Source organism: Mycteria americana, chromosome 5, assembly GCF_035582795.1.
Source record: "Mycteria americana isolate JAX WOST 10 ecotype Jacksonville Zoo and Gardens chromosome 5, USCA_MyAme_1.0, whole genome shotgun sequence".
Classification (NCBI taxonomy): domain Eukaryota; kingdom Metazoa; phylum Chordata; class Aves; order Ciconiiformes; family Ciconiidae; genus Mycteria; species Mycteria americana.
Window position 1 is genome coordinate 38532463 of NC_134369.1, and position 25858 is coordinate 38558320.

The 25858-nt window shown below is 36.9% G+C and overlaps 1 protein-coding gene across 1 annotated transcript in view; it reads left to right on the forward strand.

Annotated features, from left to right (window-relative positions):
* Nucleotides 1–2101: 2101 nt before the first annotated feature.
* LOC142410448 (formin-1-like) overlaps nt 2102–25858 on the forward strand; it is a 51619-nt gene continuing 27862 nt past the window's right edge. Inside the window, exon 1 of the mRNA XM_075503018.1 lies at nt 2102–2204. The gene's annotated coding sequence lies outside the window, so the exon portion shown is untranslated. The remainder of the gene's footprint in view (nt 2205–25858) is intronic.

Here is a 25858-nt window from a genome sequence, read left to right on the forward strand (position 1 = left end):
TGGGCTGTCAGAGGTCCAGCAGCGGTGCTGGGGGGTGCCGTTCTGTGGGTGATCTCCCAGCCGCCGAGCCAGGCAGCCCCCCGCTTGCTGAGGGAAAGACCTCCAGGCCAGACTGCTCCAGACACTGTGGCTTCGCGGGAGGTAGCTTGACCTGCCATCTACAAATGTTTAATAATAAAAAAAGAAAGTAAATTCTTAGTTACTTGACTCTTATGAGCGTAGTTAAAGGCCCCTTTCCCCAGTGAGCTGCCCAAGGGAACAGAGGGAGCAAATCTGGGGCAGCCGATGCTGCGCTGCCTCAGTGGACAGGAGCCTCTTCTCAAATTTGGTTCAGTCTCCTGAACCCTGCATAGAAAGGTTCAAAACCACTGCAGGCTGACATAAGAGAGGTTGGTGAGAAGATAGAGTCTTCAAAATGTCACAAACTTTGGTCCAGACTCTCATGAATCAGCTCTGCAGCCAAACAAAGGTTATGGCGTTTGCAGATGGAGTAAAGACAGCTGCTGTAATCTGTAAAAGACTGTAAAGGTAAAGCTGACCACGTGCTATGGGTGCAGGACTTGCCTTTATCTCCCCTTGGCAATTAACTGTATGTATTCTTTTTCTGTTAGCACACTGGAAACAGTGTATCTCACCTAACAATGGAGAGTTAAAATACCCTAATTCATAATTGCTACTGGGGTAGTAGTTTCCTTGGAGTGATCCTCCAGTCCAAGGCTCAGAGGCCTTATATATCTTTTCACAGACAGTTTAGTGTTGACAACGAGTGTTTAAAATAACACATCTCCCAAGTTAAAGTGCTGTTCAAAAATAAAATTTAAACAATTCTCAGTAAGTATGGAGTTCTTGAAACTGGAGTTTTTAATTACAAAAAAATGTTGTAATTCAGCAATTGTTAAAAAATGTGTGATAATCACATGAATTTCTAAATATTTGATGTGCATTTATTGTTCACTGGTACTTGAAGGATTAGTCTCGGCTAGTTATTTCTGTCTCAGTCCTCCAGATAATTCCATGGAGATCTCAAAATAAAATGGAATTCTTATTAGTATAATGCTCATATGACTTAAAGGAGGCAGCCATTCAAAGATTCATACTGTGGGATCACCCATAGTAAATAAATTAAATATATAAATGTTTACAGGGCAGGAAGTATACATTATATTTGCAAGAGGATTTCTTTATTTAAAAAACTACCTAGGATAATTGTGCCTCTGTAAAATACTTCCACTAGCTGGTATAATAAGAGGAGAAATATATAAAATTTCATTGTAAAAGAGAAGTGTATTATAAATATTACCAATATTAAGGCCCCAGTCCAGCAAGTTTAAACAGAGAGGCAGTATACATTCTTGCTGGTTATTCCAGAAACATTTATAATAAGTTGGAGGGCTCTGAAAACATGTTGTTGATCATTGTCAAGGATTATGAGTCTGACTGGGCTTTTTTATCATGCATAAGCTTTTTATGTTCTGTGGGTTTGTTTGGGGTTTTTTTCCCCAAAAATGATTGGGTTTTAAATAGCTCACTTGATTTGCCAAATTGCCCTTTGCTTTGGATACAACCAAAACAAATTCTCAGCCAGCTGATTGTTTTGAAACCTTTTATTTAATATGCAATTGTGTATGAACTGTTCTTAAAAAGGGTCTTTTTACCTATTGTTCTTGTTCAATCTTGCCCTGCCAAGAACCCTGTTATAAAACATGTGCTATTACTGAGAAATACATAATAATTTTCTATGTGAATGTATCATAGGATATAGAAGCAAAATATAAATACATATTTCTGTTGTGAGGTCCTTGATTATATGCAGAACGTGCCTGGTCACTGTGAAATCTGAACATATTTGTACTCTGCACTAGCAAAGATACTGTTTCCTTCTGCTAGCATAAAACCTTCATGTCCACTATTCATGTGGATCTTCATATCTGGAAAATTGTGATTGTGAAGTGTCACTCTAAGAATTAAACCTTGTTAGTACAGAGTGTCTTCTTACTAGGAAAGTGAAAAAAACAAACCCAAAGATGACAAACTCTTGCTGACGTGTCTTGGATCTTCAATGTTCCACTAAACACTGACAATAAATATTTACTGTTATTACATGAAAATAAAACAGGAGGATGATGGAGGCATAAGAATATATTTTCCACTCCTAAAGAACCCATTTAGAGAGGAGGATCTTGAGGAGAAAGAGCAAATTAAAGGTAAACTACTACTTTTGAGATAACTTCTGTAAAGCTGTGCATATCAGTAAGGCTATTGGTACATCTTCAAAGCAGAGTCTTTGTAAAGGATATACATAGCAGATAACAGCAGTCATTAACAAAAATATCTTTTATAACTTCTTTTGCTGAAAATGTGGTAAGGCTTACCATAATTTAAGTTGAGGGATGAGAATATGATTCCAAATGTTGATTGAACTTGGTTTGTATATTTTAAAGTTATTATGGACTGGTTTCCTTCATATGTAAAATAAGGAAGGTATTTAAGCTGAGTGACTTGGATTGAGGAATTCATTTTATAGCTCTGTGTTTACCTTTATAGCTCCTCAGTACCTTAACTAGCAGGTACTGAAGTTTCATGGAGTTCTGAAAACCGATACTGAGTTAATTTTGTGGGTTTTCATGACTTGTGTGTGAGTCATGATGCTGTATAGTGTGGGTAGAATGTTATAATAAATATCTTTTCTTCCCTAGGCAGTGTTTCCAACAAATACTTCTAATAAAAATAAAAAAAAATATTCCAAGTGTAAACAAAGTATGGCTTCACAAAAGAAGGGAGTTACAATGAAATTCATTAAATTTTGAGTAATGTTATCAGTGCTTTTTCAAAAAAACTATTGTTTCCAGCTGTCGTTGCAAGTTCTAAAAAAAAAATTCATCCCAACTGTGAATCAGTTCCAAAGCAATTAGCACTTTAATTCTTCATGAAGCAGTAACAAACAAGAATCCCATTTTCTGGTGAAAGGGAAGTTAAGAACAAAAATCAAGCAATTAGGAAACTGATGGTAGTCAATTGATAGCATGCATAGTTAGATCTATTATTAAAAATTACTTATTTCATAAATATTGGGAAAAGATTTTCTAGTTCTATCGCCGTTTTTTCCCCTCACTAATTATAGATGGGGAAGAAACATGGTAGTTCAGTCAGGTTGGATTGTTTCGTGGTACCGTTTAAAGTATGATGGGTGTTTAAAAACACGCTGTGAAAGAAGGATAAAAGTTGAGAAAGGAGAATCAGTAGCAGATTTCTTCACGAGCGAAAAAAAGCAGTAGTAAAGAAGGATAATGTTTCACCTAGACGTTAAACACTAATTGTGATTTTGAGTTAATGAAAGTCATGGCTAAATACTATAAACTGTCATGCTGAATCCACTTAAGACCTCAGTCAAAGAAAGAGACACACAGTATTGGTTCTTTTTGGTTTTAATTGTTTTTAATTATTCCTTTTTCAATAATATATGTTCTTGAACTTGAGACTTGAATTTGCAAAAATGTGGACATTTTGCTTCTTGACCTGAATATGCATATCTCTTTAAATTTACAAACCATCTGGGAACTTTTGGTGTGTTCTCATAGTTACATATGCAAGGTTGTGTACACCTGATGCTGTGAATTTGGACATTAAGATCTCTACAACATTTATATTTCTGTTTTGTCTTTGTCTAATATATCCTAATCTTAATATTTGCTTTTTTTCTTGATTACACTCATGCTAGATTTATACATATTTCAATTTTAGCATTATCACATGTTTTTTAATCAAGGGGCTAAGATTGATTTGCTTTAATTTCCCCATTTCTAGACTGATATCCCTGTTTCTAGATTCATATTGTATGAGAATTTCAAATTTATTTTTCTAGATGATTGAAATTTTTAGCCCCTTTTACAGTAAAAATATTCTTCCCCTCAATTTAAAAACAACCAAAAAATCTACTGTGGCCCCATCAAATTACCTTTTTAAACGGCAACATTTTTTTAATATTATCAATTACTTCAAAATTCTTAGGGTTGACATCCTATGTGTCTCAAGGATACCTGAACAAGTGTTATTTGAAAATGTTTCAATTTCAATTACAATTTTGTCTTTCAGATTTTTGTTATAGTACATCTTTATTCATAGGATTTATATCTCAGTAGCCAGTTGCACTGAAACATTTACAGCTTAGAGAAGAATAAAGACTTACTGAGTAATTATTTTAACAGATGAATATTATTGTTTTAACATATCTGCATTCCATGGTTACCTATTAAGAAATCCCTATTAAGAAAGTCCATACTACATTAACAAATCGGGAAAAGGTAGTTAGTTGTGTAAGCTACCATATGTGAATCTATCATGGTTGTTTCTCTATTTCTCTCTTTTGTTTTCTCTCGTATTCTATACCCACCTCACTTTCTGGAATTTGTTAACTTTCACCCCAGAATGCTGATTTATAGCGATAATTGGCAAAATATTATTAGAGCAGAATTCCTTCTCTTTAGCTTCCAGACAACACAGGAGCTAAAGCGAGAGACTGACCGTTTGTAATTATTCTGTTCAGACAGTGATAACGCCACCTGCCTAGTACTGCTTTTGTCACATGCTTAAGTTCTTCTAAGGTCATGGATCATTAGAAATATTTAAATGAACAAGATACCTCATTTCTACCTACAGCATACAATTTATTAACAAATCTGTCCCACAACAAATGAGTTGAATAATAGTTCTCTCTCTGTAGATCTAGTTCCTTCAAATATACCCTTCAGTAGATCATTTGAATAAGAGATACTGTGGTAGAATACCCACTTTCTAACAGGTTTATAGCCTGAGTAGTACACCATCTGCACTTGTTTCCTGCTTGGGTCGTGGTTGAGCTTATGCAGTTAGTTTTAATCCATAAAATCCGAAATGACTGAAGGCCTAGATATTTGTGATCACCTCTTGTTCAGTAGTATTAGCAGTGCTACTAGAATTAGATCTATCGTATTTTATATAATAGAAGGCTATTGGGAGGTTCTTACACTTTCTATACTTTCCCTGTGTAACTTTTAATATATGGGACAATGCTGTAAAAGGTCTAACATCCAGATTTGCATGTCAGATGAAAACCAATAATGACCTAATATCTTAAACTGAAATAAATGACATTATTTTTTCAGTATTATTCAATGCCCATCAATAAGGGTCTGTCCATAGTGTGCTATAAGGAATGCACTGTAATCCTCTCTATGCTCTTCTTACTAATTACTGATAATATTGTCTAAAATTCAGAACAAGCTGCGCACACAACAATGAGGAACACCATTTTTGCTAAGCAGATTATAAATTACAACCTGTACATTATACAAAGACAGAGAAATGGAAGTACCAAGAGATGAAAAGAGAAGGGTCAGTTATTTGAAGGAATAGGAAGAGTTAAGTAGGTGGAAAGCCCGGCAGGCATAGACATTGAGAGTTACAAGAGTGAACAGGTGGCTAACATATCTCAGAAACCCAACAGAGTAGCTAAGAGCATTTTTATCTTCCTCTAATTAATGTAGAGGAGTACTCAGCTTGTGTTATCATATTGCATAAAATTAATTCCCTACATATTCTGCTACTTTAAAAAATATTAAAAGAAATATCAGATGAAGTTATACTTCTAATATAAGATTAACAAAATAAAACAATTAAATGCGAGTTTGAATGAACATACACAAATCTTAAATTATATAAAGATGTATATACTATTACAGCCATTTAAATAGCATTTTTGGATGTCTTACATTATCTTAATTTGTTCTAACTTATATTTATTCCATAAATAATTCAAGGGCTTTAAAGTGTATTGTCATAAAATACAACTGGTTTTTTTTTTCCCCTAGCACTTTGTTTTCTGGACACATTTCTCTGTCTTAATACATACAAGTATTATTAAAACTGGATTTAAATTATCCTGCCAATGTTGTTCTGGACAAAATGTCACATTAAAACCACCTCTTTCCCCTTCTCTACCACCCCAGAAATCTGTGTATACATTATGGGTCTTTCAAACAGCTGTCTTCTAAAAGGGTTTGGTAAAATATCAAGTAGGCTGGAAGTGGTTTCTAATGGGAAAGCATGAAAACTGGTGGTGTGCATTTGTTTAACTTATTCATATTAGTATTCACAAATCATACTGAATTAGGATGAATATGAAGGAAAGAGACTGTCAGAAACAGGGTCAGTGTAACATTTGATTTGGAAAAGTGTAAATACATTCTTTGTGGTTTGAATAGAAAAGTGACTTGGGAATTTATAATGTTAAAACCTAATAGTAATTTGTAGTTCAACGTGGCTACAAAATAGCTTGCTCTGAAGCTTCATAACCATGAACCACATCATGGAATGAAGAAGCTATAAGTGTATTTTTCTTATTTCTTAGCTGTATTTGCATACCATTGATAAGCATTATTTCCAGAACCTTGTGTCAATTCAACCTTGAAATGTGCTTCCTTAAGCCACAATTCAACTTCAAATATTCAATCACACCTTCTGCTCCAAAATTTTTTGGTCCTGAATATTTGTCAGTTTTGCATACATCTCTTTGCAGAAGGTGAATTTGTTTTTTGAGTAGTTCTATTACAGGTCTTCAGCAATAAATCTGGAGATAATTCAACTACTTGTTAGGAACTGGTTCTGGGAGCATTAAAACTTTAGGTTTAAATTCTTGCACTTCTTAGATTGTCTCAGCTGTACTTCTGATGAAATACATCACACAAGCTTGAATTACCTTACTGCTTTCTGAAAGAGTATAGGGAACCTGTCTTTTTCAACTCTTTATTTTTATAAAGTTGCTGACTCATTTACAATGCTGGTTTAAATTTTGAAGTTTTATCTATTCTGTCTTAAATTTTGAAGTTTTATCTATTCTGTCTTCATTATATGTACTCATACTCCAACTTAATGGGGGCAATGAGGTGAAGAGATAATTCAGCTGCATTTGCAGCCTTCAAGAGTAAAATCTTAGTCTTGAACTTCCATTTCAAATGGGCAAAATCTTAATTATATTCACATTTAAACGACCCTCTGTTGTGATTTGCACTCCTTTACAACAACAGTTGATATGCAGCTGTACATTGAGACTCACTGATGCTTCTTGCTCTGTATTCAAATGGGATATTTAGGAATTTAAGTGTTCAGATGCTCTTTCTTTTTCATGATATCCAGTTAATCTACCTATTGTGCAAACAGGAAAGAGATTTATAAGTCTGTTTAAATGAATAGCTGGGGAAAAAATCTTACTTTTCTCTTGTTCCCTACTAAAAAGCTTTAAGATTGATTTCTTTTTTTAAAAGAACTGTTCTACTTCTGGCTATGACTTTTGAGTTACCACGTTCTAAAGGTGGAATCATTTAATTTGAATCATTTAACTCAGAGGCCTGTGATAAGACTGCTGTAATTAGTGCTATTAGTGATTTAATATGTGACACTAACAATTCTGAGCTCAGTTACAGATACTGTCTTCTATATGCGATATACAGGAAGAGTAGGAATACTGTCAGCTTGACATTGAAGAGTCCAGAGTACTTTGCAGAGAAACAATGAAAGAAGCCTATGATCAAAATCAAATTGAAATTTCATCTTTGTCATACTTCAGCTGAAATTTTAACAAAGCTAGGTTGTTTAATTTTCTTTAAAGGGCAAGCACTTTTTTTTTTTCTTTTTCTTTTTTTTTTGGAGGGGAGAGAGAAAGAGGAAGAGAGGAGACAGAAAAGGGAAGGGCATAGTGTGTCATCTCTAGAAACCAAGCAGATGCAGTTTGTTACCAGCTGCTTAAAAGAGCTACAGAGAGCATGATGAACCTTGGAAAACTTTTCTAGCTCTGAGGTAGCTCATGGAATGTGCATGTAAGTGCCTAATACCTCCAGTGTCCCTTATACACTAAAGAGCATGTAGAGTTTCTGGTAGCTTGGATAGAGGTATCTCATATGGTTATTTGGGGCAGGAAGAAGCATTTGTAACCTGACATTATTTATTTATTACTATACACTGTAAAATAAAGCTTATTTGTAACTACTTAAGCTGATTAATAATGACCGGATGTTGGATTGTTCTATAGGGAAGTCAAGTCCTCTTCTGAAGTCATGTCCTGTTCTGTACTTTATGACTATCATTTGCTATCCTACAAGTTCTGTCTTTTGTTGATATCATAATTTGAGGTGGGGGTCAGTTGCCTTCCTTCACACTCATCTAATAGGTACCAGGCCCGTTAAGAGTGCTATGTAATATATTTGAACAGAGTTTCTGTGTTAATTAGATGAATACTTATTTTGTAGCATGTCCATATAGAGTTTTCAGAAGCATAGGTAAGAGAAACTTTTGAAGTATGATTTTCCTGCTTTTAGATGAAGAGAAAGTTTTGCAATAGTAGACTAGCTTCTTGGGCATGAGTACAGGGCATGAGAATCTTCGCAGTGATTCTACCAAATTATTATATTCTGTACATCTTTTGGTAATAGGTAGATGGAGTTTTATAATTTTAAAATGGCTCTGTGCCACTTTCATTCAAATAACTGTCACGTCTATGTTCACTAGCTATAGGAATGAAATTGGCCTTGTCTTTAGTAGGTGTTTTTGCTTCTGCTAAAAGATAGGTCAGAAAGCAAAAAAGTAATAAAAGAAATTGGAAAGGTCAATGATTTAAGATAGTACAAACTCTCTGGCCAGTATGGAATTTATCTGAAATGAGAGTGAGGAAAAAAATTAAGAAAATACTAGAAAGTGTAGTATACTTAGAAGAAGAAAGGACGTCTCCTACATTCTTTGCACCTTTGACTGACGTACAGCTGTTATACAGACTTGTTAACAGCCTGCCTTATTTTGCACTAGTGGATTAGTGCATTTTTTCCATTTGTTTTTACCTGGTGTGTAAAGCATATGGCATGTCTTTACCATTGTTCCAGACAGAACTGTGATTGTTCAGTCTGCCTGGTAGACTGTCTGGGTGCAAGCAACACCAGTCAGGGGTGTCTGCCTCCAACCGGATGGTTTCACTAGCACAATATACCCATGACTCTTAACTGCCAGAAAGAATCTGCTTAGAATATATGGATGCAGTATGCCCGTACCATTGGGTTTGTGTTCAAAACCACAAAAAATTCAAGGACGCAGCAGTGGAAGTTCAATAACAGAAAACCTCTGGAAAACAAATTCAATAACAGAAAACCTCTGGAAAACCTCTGGAAAACCAGCAATCACCAAGTACTGAAAGCATATGTAGCTTTCATTCATTATTGTTGATGATTCTCTGTTAACTAAGGTAAGTTACAAGCTGTAGCTTCGTCCTGAGCAATGTCGTATTTAGTGCTGTCCAAATCGTTTGATGTTATATTGACCATGATGTGTTTTTCAACAGTAACTAGAGCAAGTGAGCACCATAATGCTAAAGTCCGTTGGCATGCTCCTTCTTCTGACACTGTCTTTAAACAACCAGCAGAGTTTTTTGAAGGTCATTTGTAGTGGTCTTCTCCAAGTAATAGCTTGCTTTCTAGGTGGTTTGTTTACTGCAATGTCCAAAGCCTGCAAAATATAATTCATTGAGAAATACTTGATAGCCAAATTGGTACCTGCTTTCTTTGGATGATGCCTGACTAACTTTCAGGGAATGCCTAACTCTCAGTAGAACATGAAAGCAGTGGATGACATCTCGGCAATCTTCCTTGCGTTGCCTTCCTGCCACGTGCCATTCTCACAGTCAATTGTAAGGACCTTATTTATCCAGGCAGTCTAATTCCATGCAGAACTTCCTTGTAGTAAAGATATTTCTCTTGCCTACTGTGGTATCTTACATCTATATAACATGCTTACAGAAATAACCATCTTTGGCATCCTGCTTCTGCTATGAGTATTTGAATATTTTTGTCCTAGAGGCAAAATTGTGGAATTTTCTAGAATATTAAACTGCAATTATGCAATTAATACATGAAAATATTTTGAAACATCCATGAAGATTTTTTTTTTGTGCTCAGAGCATAAAAAAATACATTTGAAATTTCAATAGGTTATCCTATTCTCCTAAAAGCTTCTGGCACATTTTTTGGGACATATTCCAAGTTGTTTCTTAATCTAGGAAGCTTGCCCATAGCTAACCCTGGCATTCCCTGGCAAATTGACTTTAGTGAAAACAAGTTACTATGTAGTAGATTTTAATAACAGAAGATGTGTTTTGTCACTCCGTAAGTACTATATGATCTGTCTTCCAGTGATTGTATGACATGCACAGTTTTGACATGTTTGTGCTTTATGCTGGAAAGTGACTTCAGATAAGAAGTTAGATTGCTGGTATCACACGGGCTGGTTTTAAATCCAGTTTTCAGGGGCCAAGTTGGATGTTATGGCCATTAAGTTGAACATCTTGGCCGCAACTTTTACCATTCTAATATTTTTACATGATTAAACTACTGCTGAGTAGAAATACCTTATGACCAATCCCTCATTGTGACCTGCTCTGAAGTACATAAATATTACACCATGAACTTTGAGGAAGTAACTAGCTCGTGTAAGTAAAATAGGCCCTTTTTCCCTTTCAGTGTGTGCCTTTTATCCATATGATCCATTATGCACTTTTCAAATTCTTAATAAAGTGCAGGTATCGGGAATGTTTGTGAATGAGAGACCATTTGCTCATGACAATTAATTTCCAGCACTTCCAGTTTGGTCTTTAATTTTACACCCAACTTTTCTCTTTGCAAGAAGAAACCAAAGGAAAGACAAGAGATGATGCAATAATTATGTATTTTTTCCCACCCCCCAAACCTGTCTGGTGGTGGGGGTGTTCCCCACCCCACTCCAACCAACCTGCCAACAAAAAAAAAAAAGTAGAGTCCATTGGTTATCATTATTTTATCAACATTGATGAAGAGCGTAAAGGCACCATTTGTTCTTTCAAAAAAGAGATTTGAGGTAAATGTATTTCAGTCTCATGTTAGTATTAATAAGTTTATTGATGATATGATTAAATAAACTAATATGAAAGTTCTATTTCTAAAAATGTTCTTTGATATGAAAGGATTTCTTTTGTACTGAAAAAATGGGCTGTTACAGGAATTCCCAGCTTTGCCTTTAATACATTTTGACCAACTTCAATGCAGTTTGGTTTGCTTTCTGTTCTCCCAGGTCTGTTCCCATACACAGCAACTTCTCAGTCTCTAAAATGATCTAGGTGATGTCTTTCATTTCGAGATCGTCCTCTTCTAACCTTAAAAAGGTGGATTCTGATAATGTTCAGTCATATCTTGTCTATTACAAGCTTCCAACTCTATTTAGTTTAGTCATTTTTCCAGACAGCATTATTTGACATCTGACTCTGTTCTGATACGTAAAAATGTTTGTGCATAGAGAAGGGAGAAGAAAATATTTTTTATTTCATCTCTGATAAAATATCAGGTATTAATAAACAATTTTAACTGCTCATAGACAAAGTACATACTTACCAACCGTCTACAGATTTAGCTTTCCTCAAAGCTCAACAGTTAAATCCTGTTGCAGAGAAAAAATTCTACACTGATTGTCTTTCCCCGATCATCAAAGCAAGGCTTCTTAGTATATTTTTCCCCATGCAAATATTGTGTAAATAAACCTTTTAGCTTTTTAATAATACTTTTTTAAAAATCTGTTGATCACTGACCATATTACAAGGGATGTCAGTATCTTGTTTTATTAGCAAGAGTTGGAATAGATAGGTGGAATATTGTTTATAAGCTCACATTTTAAATGTAGAAGACTTTTTTTTTTAAGATCAGAATATTATTGAAATCATAGTAACTATACACTTTCAGTGCCTTCCACCTCCAAAGATTAATATTATTTCTAAAAGATACGAGGTTTATCCAAGTCTATAGATGGGGGAATGGCTAGTTAGAAAGGTAACATGGCATTCAAGGCCATGGAAATATTAAGAACAGTAATTGGAAGTCACATCAGGACATATAAATTCCATGAGAATTTTTTGTGCCCCATTATAGATTAGATGTGGCTTAAGGTTAGTTTTCTGAGCAAATGCTGAAATCCCTTGCACAGGCAGGTTTGTGATTTATACTTTGTAATTCCTTCCTTTTCAAAGATGGGTTATACTCAGCGATGTATCTTCTGCTTAGTAGAAATATTTCCTACAAGAAAACTGGGGGAATGGGAATAAGTGTTAACAACTCAATATATCATCTGAGTCATATGCTCAGCCTTCCTTTAAAGGGAGTGTACTTTAAACTAATTATTGGTTTTTCATTTCTATTTTCCACTAAATTAGTTCATTTATTCATTACTAGTTGGAAAGTAAAGGTCCCACAAACAACAGAATGCAGGTGAATTCTATAAATCTGATTATGACACATAGTTCAGATCATAACTCCTTATAATGATAGAATATCAAGGCATTGGCATCTTGTATAGCATTAACAGAAATATATTAACATTACACTAAATTTCAAATTTTAATTATTTTCCCTGAAGAAACCATAGAAAATGCTAAGGCTGTGTTTAAAATAAGAAAACCAATTTATTTACACAAAGAGAATTCTGAAATAGGTATTTCAGCTGAAATAAGAACAGCAGATGCAGCTTAGTAGTTGCAGATACTAAGTGAGATTTAAAATGGGATAAGAAATAGCGCAAGCTTTTAAGAAAAACATCAAAGAGAGATTTAAGGGAATAATTAAGATAATAGAAAATAATAAGGGGAAAAAGTTAGGATTGTCCAGCATGAAAGAGCACAGGGAGTGCGTGATAATCCACTTCGTTAGTTCCCATTGAGAAATAAAAAGCTTTCCATGGAATGGAGAGGCCAGACCACTATCTCTGCAGAACTTTGTCTTTCACAGGATAAGGGTAATATTTTGAAAGTAGCGTTCCAAACACAAATCAATGCAGACTTCTCTTGCTGCATCTGCATACAAGTATCTCAAGTGGCCGTAGAGTGCAGAGTAAAATTTTCATATTAAATTCTCATGCTTTTGACACTAAAGAGCTGGTGACAGTGTTTGCAAAGTCAGACTACTTTAGGAAAATCTGAGGAAGTTTTGGAAGAAGAATATTAATAGTTTAGACAATGTACTTTGTACATCCAGTCTTTTAATCTTCATGCAGTTAGTGTGTTACTGTCAGCTAATGATCTAGTTTTGCCATTTTCTTTTTAAACTGAAAAGTCCAACACATACAAAGAACTTGCTACAAAGAAACTACTAGTCTATTCTTGATCAACTTAATTGACAGTAACATAATGAAATGATGACATTGTGAAAACATATCCTCACTGTCTTTTTTTTGGTTTATAAAATATCTAGAAAAGATGAAGTAGACCTGTATATTATTCAGATTTACACATATTGTAAAATGAGTCTACATTGAAAGAATGGAAATTAGAATCTTGCTTACTTTTAAAATCTCTAATTAATGCTACCAAACATGTTGTATGCTTCCATGTAGTAATCAGGAAAGTACTAATACCACCAAATTCAGATTTCATTAGAAATATTCATTTGAATTGGAATGCTCTGCTGTTGGCACCCATCTTGGCATACAGATGAAGGAACTGTAGACGTAGCTGATCTAATGGAATGAAATGGGTTATTCAATTGGAGGGCAGTGTTTAAAAAAATTTATAGGAAAAAGATTCATTAGTAGCTTCAGTGACTAATGTGTGATTGATCTGTGAAACATTTGAACTGTGAAACCGTTCAAATCAGTTTTAGATGCTAGCATTTATTGTAGCATGGACTGACAGAAAATTTGTCAAGCAGACAGTATGTAATTAAAGTTAGTAATAGTTAAGAGTTCTTCTTTTGGAAATAATTTCCTTGACTTTAAAAAATCCACACTTTTTCCATTTCCTTATAATAAGAGTAATGTATACAAAACTGAAAAGGAAGAAAACACTATAGCAAAGTATGGAGTGTAATTAATATTTACATTGAAATTTTGCAGCTTACTGAGACATATACTGAGACATTATATTCTTTCTGTCTTGTAAACTGATTCATTCAGACATAGGCTTTCCTGGCCAGTGAAAAATTTAGGTAGCTTTTAAGTTAATGTTATTGGAAAACATCCAACATCTTTTTAGGTATCTTGATAATTGCCTGGATCATTTACTGATGCAGAATCAATTGCTTTGCAGTGTCCCAGAAAATTGAATATGTTTAGTACTTCACAAAATCAGCATGTTTTGAAATCAGGAGCAATCCCATTCCTACAGAAGAAAGTTTAGTGAATATAAAGTATCACCACATTTCTTCTTGAAAATAGAAATGAAGCTATCTCCTCTTGGGATGTGTAATATTTTGTGTGCATTCCAGAACAAAGTGGTATGACATAGCCGAGAATAATTTGAGCCTTGACACCAGTGATGGTCTTGAATAGCTTCCCTTGAGGCAAACTAAAATCTGAGCTAGGTTTAAAATGGTTAAAATGGAGCTAGGTTTACCATGGTAAAAATGGAGCTAGGTTACCATGACCAGCAGAAAAGTAATCATGTGGTATCAGCCCATATGACAGCAAAAGGGCTGTAGTAAAAAGTGGTGTCTCTTAGTTCTATCTATCTCAAGCTTGCAGTTCTAAAGGTAAAGGTTTCAGTGCTGATGAATAGGCAGTGAACTGTGGATTTGGAGAAGTACAAAGATTTTTCTTTTAAAAACTGCTTGCCAGTAAGTGTAAACAGATGCAACGTTATGCACAAGTGACATGACTGATGCATCTGCAGTGATAGCTTTATATATTGTTGCTTTACTTCAGTTTGAATGGAAGAATTGTTCTCTGGGTACCCAGCCCCCCAACTCAGAAGATAGGGACGGGGACCAGAATGGAGCCCCCCCATAATCCAGGGAGAAATGGTTAGTGACCTGCTACACCACTTAGACATTCCCAAGTCTATGGGGCCTGATGAGATCCACCCAAGAGTACTGAAGGAGCTGGCAGAAGTGCTCACCAAGCCCCTTTCAATCATTTACCAGCAGTCCTGGCTAGCCAGGGAGGTCCCAGTTGACTAGAGATTAGCAAATGTGACACCCATCTACAAGGAGGGCCGGAAGGAGGACCCGGAGAACTACAGGCCTGTCAGCCTGACCTCGGTAACAGGAAAGCTGATGGAGCAGATCATCCTGAGTGCCATCACATGGCATGTAGAGGATAACCAAGGGATCAAGCCCAGCCAGCATGGGTTTAGGAAAGGCAGGTCCTGCTTGACTAACTTGATCTCCTTCTATGACAAGGCGACCTGCTTAGTGGATGAGGGAAAGGCTGTGGATGTTGTCTACCTAGACTTCAGTAAAGCCTTTGACACTGTTTCCCACAGCATTCTCCTGGGGAAACTGGCTGCTTATGGCTTGGACGGGTGTACTCTTCGCTGGGTAAAGAACTGGCTGGATGGCCAGGCCCAAAGAGTGGTGGTGAATGGAGTTTACTCCAGTTGGCAGCTGGTCACAAGCGGTGTTCCCCAGGGCTCTGTGGTGGGGCCAGTTCTGTTTAATATCTTTATCAATGATCTGGACGAAGGGATGGAGTGCACCCTCAGTAAGTTTGCAGACTACCCCAAGTTGGGTGGGAGTGTTGATCTGCTTGAGGGGAGGAAGGCTCTGCAGAGGAATCTGGACAGGCTGAATGGATGGGCTGGGGCCAGTTGTATGAGGTTCAGCAAGGCTAAGTGCAAGGTCCTGCACTTGGGCCACAACAACCCCATGCAACGCTACAGGCTTGGGGAAGAGTGGCTGGAAAGCTGCCCAGCAGAGAAGGACCTGGGAGTGTTGGTTGACAGCCGCCTGAATATGAGACAGCAGTGTGCCCAGGTGGCCAAGAAAGCCAATGGCATCCTGGCTTGTATCAGAAATAGCGTGGCCAGCAGGACGAGGGAAGTGATCGTGCCCCTGTACTCGGCACTGGTGAGGCCGCACCTCGAATACTGTGTTCAGTTTTGGGCCCCTCACTACAAGAGAGACATGGAGGTGCTGGAGCGAGTCCAGAGAAGGGCAACGAAGCTGGTGAAGGGTCTGGAGCACAAGTCTGATGAGGAGCGGCTGAGGGAACTGGGGTTGTTTAGTCTGGAGAAAAGGAGGCTGAGGGGAGACCTTATGGCTCTCTTCAACTACCTGAAAGGAGGTTGTAGAGAGGTGGGAGTCGGTCTCTTCTCCCAGGTAACAAGGGATAGGACGAGAGGAAATGGCCTCAAGTTGCACCAGGGGAGGTTTAGATTGGATATGAGGAAATTTTACTTCACTGGTTATCAAGCATTGGAACAGACTGCCCAGGGAAGTGGTAGAGTCGCCATCCCTGGAAGTATTTAAAAGACGTTTGGATGAGGTGCTTAGGGACATGGTGTAGTGATGGTCTTGGCAGTGTTAGGTTTACAGTTGGACATGATGATCTTAAAGGTCTTTTCCAACATATAGGATTCTGTGATTCTGTGAATTCCTTATGGGAATTTTTAAGTGCAACTTTTATCTCTGCAGCTTTCATATGCTAAGTTCACTCATATTTCTGCTTTTGGACTTCTCTTCAGTACTGAGAAGTCAGATTCTAGGGCCACTCATCTTACTGCTGTATGTATTTTTTTTCCCCAGCACAGAAACAAATTCTTTTTTTGTTATTAATAAGTATTTTGACCTCACTTTCTTATGTTTCTTTTCCTGTTCTCCTTCCCTGCCTTCTTTTTTCCACTTTTTCTTCCTGGATGCTGCCAATTTCATGAAGCAAAGGAATAAACTTTTTTTCTGCTTTTGTTTATGCTAGAAATCTAGTAGTAAGTATTGGTGCAGTTTTAAATGTTATTTCACTGCTGAAATCATAACAAACTTCCTTCTATATAATGCTTTCAGAAATTTAAAATAAAATTCTCACCACCAAGTGAGAATTACAGCAGTTATTCAATTAAGAAGAAAAGCATCAATTAAACTCTGTATATTAAAAAAGAAATGTGCAGTTGGTGATTGTACTGTTTACAGAGGTCTGGGGCTCACCATATCTTGTAAAAGCGCTAGCAAGCAAATCAGTCAGTTATGACTGAGTATTATTTTCTATATTTATTAATATTTTTCATATGCAAAACAAAAATAATCAACAAGCTAAAGTTAAATTGACATCTTTAACACAGTCAGTCTGATGACTGATCAGCTGTTTATCCTATTTAACATTGTGACCACTGCATTCAAATCTGTTAGCATAACAAAGCTTCCAACTACTTAGAATTTGAAGGTAAAATAAATAATATTTCAGATTCTAGTACCACTGTGACATATCAGTCCTCTTCCTGGAATAATTGGGAGTATTAATTGCTTTCCTCTCTGTTGCCTTAGACTCAGCATGCTCTGCTTCTTTGTAGACAGTGTGCATGCCAAGTCTGTCCAGCATCAGACAGTTACAAGAAGTTCAAATTAGAGACAGAATTTTAAGAAATATAGTTGTTAAATGTCTGAAGCATTTGAACTGGGATTTTGTTTTGGTGAGATTATGTAAATGTTTGTGGTAAATAAAATATTTCTTAGTAACTTTCAGTAAATAAAGCTACTTCTGTTCTAAACTACATGTTCTTATGAGAAATATGTCAAACTCACATGATCATTTTATGAAGCAGCTCATGTGATTAAATCATGCAAGGTTATCTGTGTTTTTCTCCTTCCAAATATTTATAGTGTTTGCAGAGCAGCTGAACGTATGATTTCTTTTGTTTAATCTGAATAAATTGAGAAAAAAAACAGAGACATAAGGAGAAATTTGTTTGGAATAAAGTTTTTTCTGTAAAGAATATAATTTCTAGACTTCATAGCTAGTGGTCTGGAAGTATTATATTGTGATCCACTCTGTGTCACTGTTTGGACTAACATTTTTTTTTCTGCATCTTTGCAAAATATGCAGAGAATTGGATGTTTTTCATCTTGGCCACTTACTTGTGGTGACCCCAGACAAGCAACTTCCCCTTAGTGTGTTCCTTGATTCTCCAAAATGTGAACCTGAGATTCTCACAAGGTAATAGTTTAATTAAATTTTGTAAAGCACCTTCACATTATCAAAAATAGTTTGAATTAAGTTCAGTTATTTTCAGAGAGGTTGCAAGAGCCATTGTATGGTTCTGAATTTATTTCCCAATTATTTTCATACAACTTTGCTGAACATACACATTTTAGAAAAGGCACAGCTGTTTTTTGTTTGTCCATATATTATTTTTCTTCTTCTCCCGGACCTTTTCTTTCAGCCTACGAGCCCTGAGAAATTCTAATTTTGCATCTAATTAATTCTACTTGTTACTGTTGCTAAACTGCATCTGGTTAAAATGTGTTCACAGCTTTTGATATAGGTAGAAAGAATATGGCTTGTTTTCCCATGTTTTTATTTATTATGCAGAACCAGCTGCTGTTTTGTATTAAAAACATTGGTTCATTAAGTTTGGGGTTTTTTCTTAAGTAGGCATTTGTAAGAGACGCTGTATCTGTTGAGTAAGCTTTTGTTATTATTTTTAGTCTCTTTATTTTCTCTCCTGAGTTTTTAAATATTAAACTTTAGCATATACATCAAGTCCAAAAATGCTACAGTGCCATACTGGAGACAGAAGTCTGAACTGCTATATAGCTGCTTTTATCAGTATATAGTTTAGCGTGCTGAGAGTGACATGGAAACCAAGAGACTCTCCATCAGTGCTCTGCGCTGTTTTTCATGTAGCCTTTATTTTGAATGTAACCTTTCAGTATACAATAATTGGGCTTTTAGTTATAACTTTTTTTTTAACATCTCTATGCAAACTGAATCCATTTCTGCTTCAGGAAATGTACCTGTAATGTTACATGTTTGATTCTCGATTCACTAGTGGCTGTAAAATAGCATATGTATCTGGAAGAGAGAAAGAGGGGGAGAGAGAGGTAGGAGTGGTGATGAGTTTCTGCTGTTGTAAGACTTTTTTTTCTTTAAGACCATTTCTGAGGGGCAGTTTGCCTCCACAGTCTTTCAGCCAGTATAACTGATATGTATATCATGTTGCTACATACTACCTTCAGAATGTTGGGGTTTTTTTTTCTGGCACAGCACTCCACTACTAGCCTCACTTAAATAAATGGCTGTATCTATAGTTGCTGTTAGTCTTTCCTAGAAAGTATTTAATGCCATACACACACACACACACTTTTCACACAATCTGAATGTTTAGTTTGCATGGGAAGTAGTCGTGCCAATTTTATTGATTTCATAATGATTTGATGGTGTAATAGCTTCACATAAATCTGTTAGTATGTGGCATATGCCAAGCAGTAAACTCCTCCTTTTTAAAATATCACAACAGACAAATAGTCTGTATTTATAAACATAAGAGAATGTTTAAAACTTCCATGCATGTGTTTTCAGACTACAGTATGTGAACCAAGTGATTTCTTTTCTTGGTATTATTCCTTTATTTTCAAATTTTAATTGCCACAGTTTCTTTAATTTCCTTCTTGTACTCAAGCCTGGCAGAGAATACCTCAGTATCAATGTACTGACAAAATTGGTCCTACTTACACCCTTACCATTAGCAATGTTTTAGTCACTTAAATACATGTTCATTTCCAGAGAGATCTTCCGCATTAAGTTTTCTGTAACATCTTGTCTGCTTTCTGCGGCAGTCCCGATCATGTTCCTTTCCCCTAAAGTTAAGTCGTTTTTCACCCTGCTCTCAGAAATTTGCAAACACACGCTTGCTTTTGTTGTAAGATTGGCTTCCCTCTTGTCCAAAATCAGGTCATTTAATAGCAAGAGTTGGCAGCACTGCAAAGTCTTATACATTCAGAATTTTGAAAATTACAAAGATTCTCCTCTGCTGTCTGTCGAAGTTCCATATTCATTAATCAGACAGAAAGCCATTTTGGCCAAAGTTACTTCATCGTTTGGGTGAATTGAAAACTTAGATTTGGTATAATTTGAAATGGGCAAATCTGTATTTCTCATTAGGATAAAATCTTTTATATTGATGCATGACAAATGGATTGCTAATGTAAACTAATATTTCTGTATTAGCTGGTTTTGAGTCAAGAATTTATGAATAAACCAAGTCAACACAATGCAGCATAATACATGTCGCAGAGACAAAAAAAACACCCTGCTCAAAAAAAATCCATCCAATCCATTTTATGAATGCATTCCAATATATTTGCATTTATGTTGTTCATATAAATAATGCTATTGCCTTTTGTTTTCTGTATGAAGATACAGAGTAATCTAGGTCCTACAAGTCAAATTTTATTTATTTTAATAATTTTTAAGAAAGCAGATGGTGTCTTACACTTAACGAGATGATTTCTTTTTTTCTCTATGTCCTGGTTTCAGCTGGGATAGAGTAGTAGTTAGTGCATGGAATCCCTGGAATGATGAAGCAAATGAGTACAGCTCATATTGCTGTTCCAAGGCATGGGATGGTGTGGATTAAAGAATATGGGATGATGACACAAGGGGGATTTGAGGAGGAACTGAAGAATACAGAGTTCTGGGCATATATACTATGCCATAAACACATTCAATTCATGTATCTAAACAAGTCAGGAAAAAATGTAATTCTTTTAGATTCAAAACTGGCCATGCAAATATGAGTAGACAATGAATTGTTGAATTATGGACCTGAATTCATTGAAAATTCAAAGTATTAAGTTGAAAATATGAAATCTTATATTCCTGTTATACTGAAGCGTCAGCTCTGATGTGCAATGTTAAGACAAGAAAATAAACATATTAAAAGATGGAAACACCTGTTCATGCTGCAGGCATGAAAAAAAAGGAGAATGGAGCTGGCTTATACAGGATGGCTTTTTGCTTTTTAGTTCTTCAAGTTCAAATAAACTGGTAACAACTGCTTTGGCAGCAAGCTGCAATACCTTTCCTACTCCCCTTTTCGCATCATACAGTTCATGTTTTCCTCATGTACCTGTAGGAGATTACCCATACATCTTTATGAACGTTTTTCTGACAATAGTACAGAAAAATATTCATCCTTTGAGAGAAGAGCAAAAAGAATCACAAACATTCAGTTGGCTAGCCTGTATACTCATTGTTAGCCCTTAGAACTTAGTTTAGACTGAGGTTTCAGACATCAAAGTCAGTCAGTATCTTTCCAGTTCAGACATTGCTTCTGAGAACATTTTTGTTCAAGTGTTTCATTTGATGATTAGCTATGATTTCTGGTGATACTTTTCCAAATAAAGGACCAACCTGAACATTTCCTTTGTTCCATGAAGGTCTTCACTTGTATGAGCCTTCCTCACTCAGTTGAACTGAGACTAAAACAAGTGATAATCATACTAGTTCCACTCAACAGGTTGGGTTATTCACTGGAATTTAACAGTTTATAAAAGCTCCTGAAAAGTTTAAGCAACAGCTATCGTTGCTTACCATCCGCAAAGTCACAGATTAAGAAATTAAATGGTAGCTGAACGTAAGGATTGTTTCATCTAAAGCATGGTCAGTTTGCATACCAGATGTAGTGAATAGCTTTCAACTCTAATTAGTGTATCAACTTAACGAATAGATGACTTCCAGCCTTTAATGTTCCTTTAAAAACGGAATGGCTTCAAGTTCCTTTCTGAGTACATTTCTACATAAGCTCTTACGGCTTGCTTCATACAAATCTATACTAGTGTTCTATATAGGGTAAATGAAGCAGAAGGCAGGTTGCATTTATCCTATGACAAGATGAAAAGCTGATTACGCAGATGAGTGCAGATGAAGTGGAAACCTCTTGGAGATTAGGTTTTGCTCTCAGTGTGCCCTACATTGCAGCCTGACATAATCATTTCATGTTAGTTGCTTTTTGTGAACTCTGTCTCCATATAAGCCACATGCTTTCAAAAAGAGTAGTTGTAAGTAAGTTGTAAGTAATTGTTAATCTTTGAAAATACTAAACATCAGAAGAGAAAGCCTTACTTTCAGCCAGGGTTTTTTCCATTCCCTAGTCTGCAGATGTGTCTCAATATGCAGAGTATGAGCTAGTATTTATGTAGAGGTGATCGGTTGATGGTCAGAAAATTTCAGGTAAAAAGGAGAAAACTCAATTTGTTAAGATTTCAAAAGGAAATGATGCTATGAGTGGCCTAAAATGATAGGAATCTGATGATCCCCAGTGTTTCAAATAGAGGTGGATGGTTTCTGTTTAAGTTAAATAAGATCTCATTTGTTTATGAAAAATGTGCACAGTGAGCTAATAAAGAATTTAATAAATATACCACATCTTAATGAAGCTCAGCAGAACCAAATATGACATTTTCAAGAGGCTGTCATAAGGCTGTGTAAGGTACAGTGAGAAAAGGTATTTCATTGCAATGTTTCAATATTGAGAAGGGTCTTAAACACCAACGGGAATCACAAGATCATTTCTTTCTCCCAATTGTGTCTGTAACTAGAAATATTTTAGCCTTAACTCTGTTACTTCTGAAATTGTCTCTATTATTTTCACCTAAGTAAGTTGTTCCAAAGGCTTTTTGCTTCCTTGTGGTGCCTTCCAGAATGGAGTACTTTCAGTGAAGATTACTTGTAGGAAAATAATGTTCAGAGCAATAAACTGGGTCCTTTTCTTGCTCCATCTAAAATTCCATCCCTTGCAATAGCTGGGTATTTTATGAGGTAGTTTAGGAAACCAGCTTGTATCGTGATTTACCTCTTCAAGTAGTGTTAGGAGGAAGGGGTAGGATTCCTTGTCCTGTAATGTTGCAGTTCAGAGTTACGTCTGGTTTGCTTAGGGGCCTTATTGCAGTTACTGTGGTGAGCGGTAGCTGCACGATGGGCAGTGATGCTCTTCCAGGAGGAGAACAGATTTGAGGGATTATGCAAAGACAGTTTATGACAAAAATAAGCAGGCTGAAGCCTCGATGCGTTAGCTCCCCGGAAACCCACGCCTCGCTGGAGAATCTGCTTTCTGAGACATCAAGCAAGAATTAACGGCGCAGCGACAGCCCTTCCAGAGAGCCAGAGAACCCCTCCAGCCCACCGACACCCTTCCGGAGAGGGACGGGAGCAGGAGGCCAGCAGCCCGCACGCGTGTAAGCTCCGCCGGCCGGCGCCGGGGCCGCTGCTGCCGGGGGCTCCGCCGCCCCGCTGCCGCCTGCCTGCCGTGCCGGGCGGCCGCGGGGAAGCCGCGCAGCCCGAGGATTGGTCACTTGCCCTGTCAGTCCCTCCGCGTCGCCGCCCCCGCCGGGAGGGACTTGGTGAGGCGCGCGCACAGCGAGGGGCTCCAGCGCTGGGATGAGCGGGGAGGCGGCGGCGGCGGGGAGGCGGCGGTCAGCGAGGGGAGGGGAGGGGAGGAGGCGGAGGGGGCGGAGGGGGAGGCGGCCGCGGCCGGGCATAGCACGGGGCAGCTGCAGTTGTGCAGCCACTCAGCATCCTGTGTCCTCCCCTGCACCTGAAACAGCAGCAGGAGCATCCGAACCCAGAGCTCCGCTTCTCGCGAGGTAAATACCCTTTCCTTTGCTTCTCTGCCGCTCTGCCCATCCGCTCGGTTCCCCGCAGCGGCTTCTGTCGCAATCGAATGGATTAAAAAATAAAACCACTAACTCCAGACTGCAGAGAAGGGATCTGTTTAGTCCTCATTAGCATCTCGTCTGCTCGTTCGCTGTTTATTTATAAATAGCTTCTGCGGGATCACAAAAGCTGGCATCTCTTAGTTTCTCCTGCAGTCCTAAGAAAGTCCGTAGCCTTCCTCCCTCCCCCTTTCCTGTCAGCGCTATTAATGTAAGTTGTTACTGGATTACTTCCCCTCGCCCCAAAATGACTCTTAAAACTGTATGCTCTTTTTCTTATCGCCTAACGTATGGGATGGGTAAGTGGGGAATGCAGATTGTTATAATTCTGTAGCATTTAATGGATGCAAATATCTTCATGCACTCAGGAGGGCAGATGAGTGGAAAACACGTGATTAATATTTACAGCGTTCAGACAATCTGTTACTCTATATTGTAAAGCTTATGGGAGTCACCATTCCAGATGAGGCTACTGAACTGTTACCCTGAGTTAGAATGCATTTGTATAATGACATTTGCAAATATCTTTTACATGTAGGAAAAGGACAGGTACTGACATTCTGGAGAAACCCTTCTCTTGCTGTCTTGCAGTCTCTTCAGCTGCAATATTAAATCACATTATGATACAACTGACAGAGGGTTGGTCTGGGAACTGTATATACTTAGTCCTTCTGGCTGTCCCACTGTCTTGTCTTGTGATATTTGTTTTCCCAGGAGTGTAGCAGGAATCATAATGGGTCTTTACTTTCTTGGAGCTTCACAGAGAATTAATCAATATTAAAAAATTGCTGAGAAATTACAGGGACGTTTTGATTACATTCCTAATTTTAGTTATTTATTTCCATCCATCCTTTGAATTGTTCATGATGGTTTAACGATCATTTTACTTGTAGAAATGTCTTGAGCAAATGTTATCATTAAACCATGGCGTACACATTTAAAGATATTTCTACAAGTATATCAGTAGCATTACTATGAAGTTCAGGTAAATCACTTACACATAACGTTCTGAAACTTTCACCTTTCAGGTCGCTTGGCCTGTGCTTGCAGGTGAATTGGCTTGTTTTGGTAAGTTTCAGCAGGAACAGTTCAGCCACTTTGGATTAAATGGAGAGTGGAAGAGAGAAAGAAGAAATGCTTTTTGTATTACTAAAAAAACCCAAACTGTCAACCCATAACATCATTAACTTAATTTGAAGGACTGTAGACAGAATGTCTAGGGATAGAGAGTTGCAGTTTGGTATGAAATCAAACCATCTTGTGAAGTGTCTTTTTAACAATGCAAATTAGTTTTGACTTGGGTGCAACCTATCTCATTAAAAGTCAAGTGCCATGAACATGCATGTTCCCTTGTGGTTTTTTTATAGATGTATGTGTAAGGTATACAGCTACATGGGCACAGGTGACTTGTTCATTACTTACTACATGATTTTCTTACATAGACAGGTATTTCCAGAAAATTTGAAATTTTCCTTTCAATTTCTGTTTTCAGTTTTTCATATCTGTAGAGTGTACAAATCCATCTATCAATCCGTGTTCACTTAATTTAAAATAAACAGTTAATACTTTTCAAAGAAGAAAATAATGTGTTACTAGAAGAACATGACAAATTGGAGAAAATCTCACTCTGAGAAAGCTTAGCAGCTAGAAACCAAAGACCTTTTCCTTTTCTGGAATCTACAGGCAAATATCAAATAGAAAATTGAGAAATGACTGCTTTTCAAAATAAATGCCAAGGTAATGAATGTCAACTTTACAGTGACATTCGTCAGGATATAAAAATGTGGTGAAGAACCAGTTCTGTCTAGGATATGAAGAACTACTGCTTTGGTTTGGTTTGGATTTTTTTTTGGGGTGGGGTGGGGTGTTTGTTAATTTTTTTTTTTTTTAACTAGGAAAAGACTAATATCCCACTTTTTCTCTGGCAGAAAAAAGATAATTTTTCCGCTTTATTTAAGAACAACTATTGATGATTTGCTTATGTGAAGAAGCATGTAATCTTGGGCCTTTACAATATCATTTAACAAGGTGATCCTTTCTGAAGCTTTGATCCTGCTTTAACTTGCACGCATAAAACGTTTGAAAGTGGAACCAAAAGTCAACAGCAGCCTTTGAAAGTGACCCCAAATGATAGTCTCTAGAGAGTGGTCAAGAGTAGGAAAAGGAAAGGAAGAACAATCATCGAGGTCTTCATTAAGGCTCTAGGGTGGGACAGCTTTCTGCTCTTTACTATAGTATTTAAGAACTGAATGAGAAAAAAATTTCCATGTGCCTCTGTGTTGCTTTTTTCAAAAATTAGTTTGCATCTCTTTCTCCACCTAGTCTTCCTGGCATCTGAGAACATTTGTCAGCTTTTAATTTTGCTTTAGCTATTTTGGCATGAAATAAATTATTCTTCTAGCTTTGATCTC